An 8,028-nucleotide genomic window follows, 5' to 3' on the forward strand; every position below is an offset into this window, starting at 1 on the left:
ACCTGACCCTGGACCCTGGTAGAGACACTGTCAGATGCTCAATGATAGGTCTCATAAGTGCTAAGTGAGGCTAATGCTGTCACCCAGCATAGACAGCTACTACCTCCTTCCACACCTGGGTCTGGCCCTGCCATCCTCTCTCCCTCACTTCTCTCCTCCCCAGCTCACTCTAGCCACACTGACTCTTTTCTCACCTCCTCTGTCGTCAAATTCTCTTCTGCCTCCAAGTCTCTGTGCCTTTGAGCTTCCCCCCAGCACGCTGTTTGCAGACAGATGCAGGGCTGCTTCCTCTTGTCCTTCTGCTCAGGGCACAAATGTCCCCAGGGGGGCCCTGTACACCCACCTAGGGGCTCCAGGCCCTCCCTCCTCCAGCACCCTGCTTCATTGCCCTGTAGCACCTGCTCTTCTTTTTCGCATGGATTTGTTCATGATTTTGTCCCTTCCACCTCTAGGCTGTGAGCTCCTGGAGCACAGGGACCATGCGGGTGCTTTCAGCACTGCCCTCAGGACTAACATGGGCCCTGCTCAGGGTGAGTGCTGGGGCCACAGTAGCTGACAGAATCATGGGAGGATCTCAGAGTCCCCTCCCGCCTCTGAGCAGCTCCCATTGTGGACGTGGATGCCAGTAATCAAAGGTGCCTGTTGCTTTGGACAGGGGAACACCCAGAACGAGAGCCCTGGGCGTCCCTTCCCTGCCCCACTTGCTCCATTGAGCACGAGTAAACACAGGACACCCCTGGTGGTCAGCCCCAGCCTTGCAGCCCCAGACAGGAAAGCAGAAAGCAAAACACACACCTTTCTTTGTTTGGGGTCCTCAAGGTAGTGGTTCCACCAGGGCCGAGGGCGCAAAGGAGCAGGACCTGTGGACTCCAGGAGGGACGTGAGGGACCTCAGAAGCCTCTCTTGCTCCCCGCTTTCCTTACACTGGCCCTGGTGTGTCCAGTTGACTCACAAGGCCTCCTCACCCCAGCCAGGGCAATGACTCCACCTCACTTCCAAAGGAGGCCCCCGAGGCTCCGACATGGATGGCCTTGTCCCTGGTCCCCAGACAAGTCGACCAGTGCTCTGCCATGTTCTGCACTGCCTGGGGCCCCAGTCCCCAAGCTCTCAGGCTGCCCTCTGCTCAGCAAGACCTCGAGGGAATGGAATGCATTTTACAAGGACTCAGAGAACAGTGGGTCATGGATGGAGAACGAAGGTCAATAGACTCTTCTACAAGCCTGTGGGACCCTTAGAGTCACCCCATCTATGCACCCCAATTTACAGAGGCCTAAGATCAGGCCTTCTCTCCTGTATCCCCTCCCCCCTAGAGGGTCACATCCTAGTTCCCAGTGCCCAGAGTGGTGGACACAGGATGTCAGACCTGGTTCTCTGCAGGCTGCTCTAGGGATGGCCCCAACCCCTGCATCCCCCTATGCACCTTGGGGAACCCCTGCCCACCAGTCTGGCATCTCTCCTCTTCATGCTATGTGCCTGCACATGTTGCTAGGGGACTGGATGCCCCTGCCCCATGGCAGAGCTTCCTCCAACCTCTTTCTTCCTTCCTCCTGTCACCTCCCCAGTGTGCACTTTCCTTCTGACACAGGGCTGGGCAGTCAGAGTGTGTGTGTATGCTTGTGTGTGTGAGTGTGTCCACGTGGGGATGCGTAGAGGAAAAGGCCCTACATGGGGGATGTTGACAGGGGTCCGCCAGGATCTTAGGGGCTCTCATTCCCAAAGCAAACCCCTTGGAAGTGTTGAAGCTGTCCTAAGAGCTTGGAATGCTCTCTTCTCCTCTGGACTCTGCCCACCTCTTGGGCCCAGGGCCTGTCCCTGCTTCTCCTGGCCTCAGTTTCCCAATTGTCCTGTGAGGGTTGGACACGGAGCAACATCAGCCCCAATGAGCATGGACATGGCCCCGGATCTCTGCCTGCATGAGTGTGGCAGGGATACCCTCACGGTCTCATAGGCCTCTCTCCTGCGGAGCAACCAGACCTCCTGTCCACGGTCAGGCACACAGAGGGGCCCTGCAGACAGCACTTCCGGGTGACACAGCCCGCAGCACACACGTGTAACACAACGGTCCCCTGACATGGCTGCTTTCATCTGTCCCCTCCTCCAGCCAACTGCTCGGTGACCCTCACATCCCCTACGTCCCGGGAACAAGCCACACAAGCCAGGTGGGCCACACGGTGCGCAGTTGGGTAGGTTGGACATCTGGGGACGTGAGGGTCACTGAATATACACCGACCTCACTGTCCTGGTCCACAGACTGCATCCCAGGGTCCAGCTCCATGCATGGCTGGTCCTGTGGACACGAAGACAGTGGTGGACACAGACCCTGGGCAGGGAGAAGGTCAGGCCTCCCTTTTCCCTCCTCCTCTACACCCCCCTCCCTGCCACATGAGGTCCAGCCAGTCTCTGCCTGAAGCCCTGTCGGGTGTAGGAGGAGCTGAAGGGAGCTCAGCTGGGCAACTAGTGGGGGGAGTCACTGTTATTAGGGAGCCCCCTGGGTGCTGAGTGATTGTACCCCATTTTACAGATGACCAGTGGTCCCAGCATTCAAGGTGACTCTGCTCTAAGTGACCAAGTCCAGACGTGAACAGGGGACTAGAAATCCTTGATTTTCACCAGCATTGAGCCCAGCATTGACCATCGAGGCCTTGTCGTGCGTTGGGGCTCCCCCAGCCAGGCGACCTCCTGAGTCCAAGCACTTTGGGCACCTTCTTCTCCCTGCTTGAATCCCAACACACCGTCCTGAGGTCAGAGTCACTGACCCCATTTTTCATGGAGGAAACTGAGGCTCTGAGAAGACACCACATGACCTTGCCTGTCACAGGGCTGTGAGGTGACGCAGCTGTGTGTTTGACCCCAGGTCAATCTGACCCTAAAGGCTCTGCTAGCACAGGAGCCTGAGGAGGTGGCCTGTGAGTCCAGCACAGAGGTGAGTGCATCCTGGAAGGGGGCTCGGGGGAGGGGCACTGCAGGCTAGGAGTTCTGAATGGGGCAGGGGCTTGGCAGGGTCCTTGGGGAGGAAGGCTCTAGGGAGGGTGGGGTGCGGTGAGGGGTGCACTCTGGGGACGGTGTCTGGACCAGATCACACAAGGCCCTGACTCAGGCAAGGAGTCGGGCCTCACTACAGGTTGTTTGGATGTGAACGAGCAGTCTCATCAGAGCCTCTGGCGGTTAGATCCTAGATTTGGAGGTAGCTTGGCGTGGGCACCTTATCCACCTCCACTCAAGCCCAGATCCCCAAGAACCAACAGGATGAGAAGGCTGCCTCCATTTCCTCCCATGTACAGTGGGCACTGTGGCGGTTGCCTACCTCCTGCCTGGGCTGGGCATGCTGCCTGGAGGGCCCAGAGAGGGCTTCTTGTCAAAGTAGCCATTCAGGACAGGTCTGTGCTCAGAGAGCTCTGAGTGATGGGACCAAGGGCATGTCCCACCAGTGGGCTAAACAAGACGCTCCTGTCCACGTTGCTGTTGTTTATTCCAGGTGGACAGGGATGATGCAGCATTGCCCACCATGTGGATGGAGAGGGCCAGCGAGGAGCTATGGTTGAAGAGCCTGGGACACGACGCTTGTGTGTGACCAAAGCTGCCATGGGTGTGGTGGAGGCTGAGGAGGAAGAGGTGCTGCTGGATGCCAAGATGAAACCAGAGACCATCGGGGACCAGGGGGCGGTTGATTTCCATAACTGTGGGGGATGGCATGATCAGCAGATTTTCTGGACCCGGCAGGACACCCCAGGCCGGCATCCAGCTCCTGGGCTTCTTGGCCCTTTTGTGGGTGTGGATGTGAAACACTGGTCCCAGGCAAGAAGGGACTGGGAATGGGCTGTCAGGGAGAATGGGTAGGGCAGTCACCTTCTTTTCCTTGAAATCAGGGGACTCTGGGTCAAAACTCATGTTACTCTCCTCACCTTGGAGCTGGAGGAACCAGCCAAGTGCTCGCTGAGCATTGGACAATGTCCCTGCCACTGAGGTCCTGGCCCCACCTGAGGTGTCCCAGCACTTGGAGTGGGAGCTGTCCCTGGTCCTGAAGCCTGTGTTGGGGCCTGGAGGCTTGGAGGCTGGATGGAAGGGCTGCATTAGCAGAGGTCACACCCACTGGGTGAGTGGGGACTCTGGGACACCTGAAGTCACAGATGCAAGTGACCCGCACCTGGGAAGGTGTGAGGGAGGTGCACAGAGGGCAGTGCCTCAGTGGCAGGCAGGGCTTCATGCCCATGGGCAGCACTCCTTGGCAAAGGTCAGCTAGTTCTTTGGACCCTAGAGGGCAGAAGGCACCTAAGGCTGCCAGTGGTCCACGGCAGGCCAGGACAGCCTGCTGACTGGCAGGCATCAGGCCTGCAGCAGGAGAGGTTCAGGGTGAAACTGCTCCTGGGTAGCCTGGGCCAGCGGGTTGGACAGAAAAGATGGCCACCTGGTTTTTGTCACTCTAGTCTGTATGTGCTCGTCTCCCCAGCTAGCCAGACCCTGGGGAGGGTGGCCCTGTGGCTGAACAGCACTAGGGACTGGGGAGAAGTTGCCCTTGGCAATATCGAGTCCCTCCTCTTCATGTGAGGCCGGGTTGAGCTGGCTCCATGCCTGACCTCACCCCCTTGGTGAGGGTGGGCTTCTTCAAGTCAAAGTCATACTAGGCTTCGGGTTCATGGCACTGAACACATTGGCATCCTCAGGGGTCTTCAACATGGAGGGGAGGGGCCAAAGGAGGGTTGGCTGTGCTCAGGACAGCCATGCCAGGGACAGGGAAATGCACAGAGACAGGAAGCAGATCAGTGCTTGTCAGGGGGTGGGGGAGTGGATATGGGGGCATGGCTGCTTCATGGGTACAGGGGTTCTGGTGGGGTGAAGCAATGATCTGGAACTAGATAACGGTGACGGTACACAGCATAGAAGATGTAGTTAATGGCCGGCCCTGAATTGTACAACTTTAAGTGATGAAAACATTAAACTTTATTGAATCTACATTTGAACACATAAAACATAAAAAATCACAAAACATAGAAAAGGGAAAAGACATCCTGCCCTCACAGGCAAGGTGAAGGACAACTCTAGGGTGGAGCTGGAGCCGTCCGGGCCTTAGTTGCTGGCGATGAGGGCGGTGCTGCAGCTGCTCTACGCTGGAGCCACTGCTGTGGCTGACGCTGGAGATCCCACCAGCTCTGGCTGTGCAACTGGCCCAGGAGCTGGACCTGATGTGGGGCTGGAGCTCGTTCTGTCTCAGGCGATGGTGCCTGACCTGCTTCTAGAATTGGCTCCGGTCCTGAGACTGACTCTAGCTCTGCATTGTTGACAGATTTGGTGCGGAGCTAGTGATGGAAATGGCTGCTGCTCTGGAGCTGGTCAAGTGTGGGAGCTGGAGGGAGCTCTAGTTCTGGAGCTGGCTGCAACTGAGCTCTAGAGCTGGCGCCAGAGCTGTCACTAGTCCACAGCTGGAGCAGGATCTGGTGCTATGTGGCTCTAACTTTGTAGTTTGAGGTAACTCTGGCTCTGCTGCTGGTGACTGAGCCTTCTCTAGCTCCACAGCTGGTAAACAACGTGTCCTGACCTTTAGATGGGGTCAGTGACATCACCAACCCATCATGAGCTGTCCATCAGATGGTGGGAGCACTCCAGCAAATAGCATCTATTACATTAGTGTTATTTCATCTGAGTTCCAGTTACATATTTATTTTAAATATACTTAGAAGGAGAATAGGATAACAGAAACCATTTACTCTTTGCTGAGATTTAACAGAGCACACCTTATTGATGTCATTTTTTAAGAAATATTACACAGTGGAAGACACCATTCTCCTTCCTCTCTCTTTCCTGCCCAGAGGTAACTACCGTCTTGACGTTAATACATGTATTCCGTACACATTGTCTTTTGCAAAAAGACAATCGTCCCAAATTTGCTGAGGTTTTTGTTATAAGTGGCCATCAAAGATATGCGTCCTAGTGGATACTGTTAAAAACTCTGTCCTTTCAAAGTAAAGACAATAGTTCAACAGTTAGTTGAGAAGGTACCTGCTTTGTAGATATGGTTTTTAAAAGAGAGTTTTGAAAATGTCTCCATTATGTTACCATTGACCCTCCTTATTTGGAATAGTTATGTTCTGTCAATTCTTCGCTGACACTGCATGAGCAAGAATGAACCAGTGCTCCCAGGGGAAGGACAAGGTGAGGTTTCTGCAGCCTCTGGTCATGACATGTTTGGGAACCTCTCAATGCACAACCTTGTCTTATGTGTGTGTCTTGAAAGACACCTTATTTCATATAGATTGTTGATTCATTAGTTGAACTCTCAGCCAACAGCACTATCTATAACTCATGCCTGAAGGAAGCTCATCTAACACAAGCATTTTCTATGAAAGGCCCATCACAGGCTCCTTGTGCTTACGAACAGTACACAACACTTCAGCACTACGTTTGAGGGCCATTCTAAAGAGCAAAAGCACCAAGGAGAAGCACAAAAGGTGAGAAACGTAGCATTCCATAGATTAGAAAAAGGACAGTTGTCGACGTGAGAATTAAAACAAGAGTTTTAATACTGTAATAGCAAAAACTAGAAACAACCCAAATGTGCACCAAAAGAAGAACGGTCAAAGGAGATGTCGTTTACTCATACTAACATGTAACAGTGAAAAAGAATGGCATAGGTCCAAGCAAATTGTTACAAAAGTATCTCCAATGTAGTTTTGAGTGAAAAGAGGAGGTTGCAGAACCAGGTCCATGCCTCACAGGAACAGGTCTGCCTGAGGTTTGATCTCCAAGCAGCTCTATCAGGCCTAATGCCAACTGCTGTGAAAAAGGAAACAAAAATTCTGTTTCTGGAATGTGCTATTTGCCTAAAGAAAATCTTGCAAGCATGTGGCTGGTAGGTTCATCTAAAAGGACAGAGAGCTGAGACTTTCCTGAGCTTACAGAATAGGATTTATGAGTTCTTTCATTCCCTGATTCCTAAGGAATATTTTTAAGTAAATGTCTGCTTGTGTGACAACATTTCACGTGAGACTCGCTTGCATTATAACCTGGTAATGAGGTTGTGGGGCTTAGCTAACCATTACCAAGGCAAAGTTTTGCTGGCTCTCCTCTCTACCAAAAGCAACCGAAAAGTTGGGCAGGACTATTTTGGGTTAGCTGGTGGTATTTGGGCTGGTTTGCAGCACACACACCCAAGAAGTCTCTCAACTCTGGGCCTCTGTACTTGAGGTAGCCTCTGCCTAGAACCTCTACCCAGGATGTGTAAATGGCTCACTCTTCATTTATCATGCCTTGGCTCAAATGTCCTCTGAGAGGTGGACACCAAGACAGGATTAAACGGGCAAGGATTTTATGAGGGGAAATGCTTCTGTAACAGAAAATGGGGTGGGGGAGCCTGGCAAAGTGGGAGAGCCATCAGGCCATGATGCAAGTCTGACTCTAAATGAGGGGGAGATAGAGGGAAGGATGGGTCCAAGTGTCCTACACTGCTGTATAGTCTAAGGAAGGCTTAGGAATGCCACTGGGGAGTCCTTGAGCACAAGCAGATCAGCAGAGGAGTCCATGCCTCCCAGGAACAGGTCTGCCTGAGTGTCTATCCCTGCCTCACTCACTGATTCGGAGCAGTCCAAGGGAAGCACGACCTCAGTGCAAACAGAGGATAGATCTCATAGCCCAGCAGACTACTGACTTCATAGCTTTGGTTAATTACGTTTGCTGCAGGTGGAGGCCTTCGAGGAGCAGTCTCCTGGATACCATATCTTATCAGTTTCTCCCAGTTTTCCCTGATCACTCTCTGCAAAACAGCCCCACAGAACAGTAAAACATCAACCACATTTCAGACTGGATACAAGGCACATTCCAGGACAACAAAGTAATCTGAACTGGTGTTGGGAGTAGATTAAAACTGGATTACTTCTAGGGATCAAGCAATATCAAGAGAAAGAGAGAGAAGGAAGCAAGGGAGGGAAGACAGAGGGCGTTGGCCCTCAGCATTTGGCGCTAGTATTTGGGCATGCCCATCAGGGATCATAACCGGCTGCAAGACATCCTACGACAAGCCATAAAGTCAAAACACCT

The sequence above is a fragment of the Ceratotherium simum genome, unplaced genomic scaffold (genome assembly GCF_057802395.1).
Source record: "Ceratotherium simum simum isolate JZ-2026a unplaced genomic scaffold, ASM5780239v1 HiC_scaffold_43, whole genome shotgun sequence".
Lineage (NCBI taxonomy): Eukaryota > Metazoa > Chordata > Mammalia > Perissodactyla > Rhinocerotidae > Ceratotherium > Ceratotherium simum.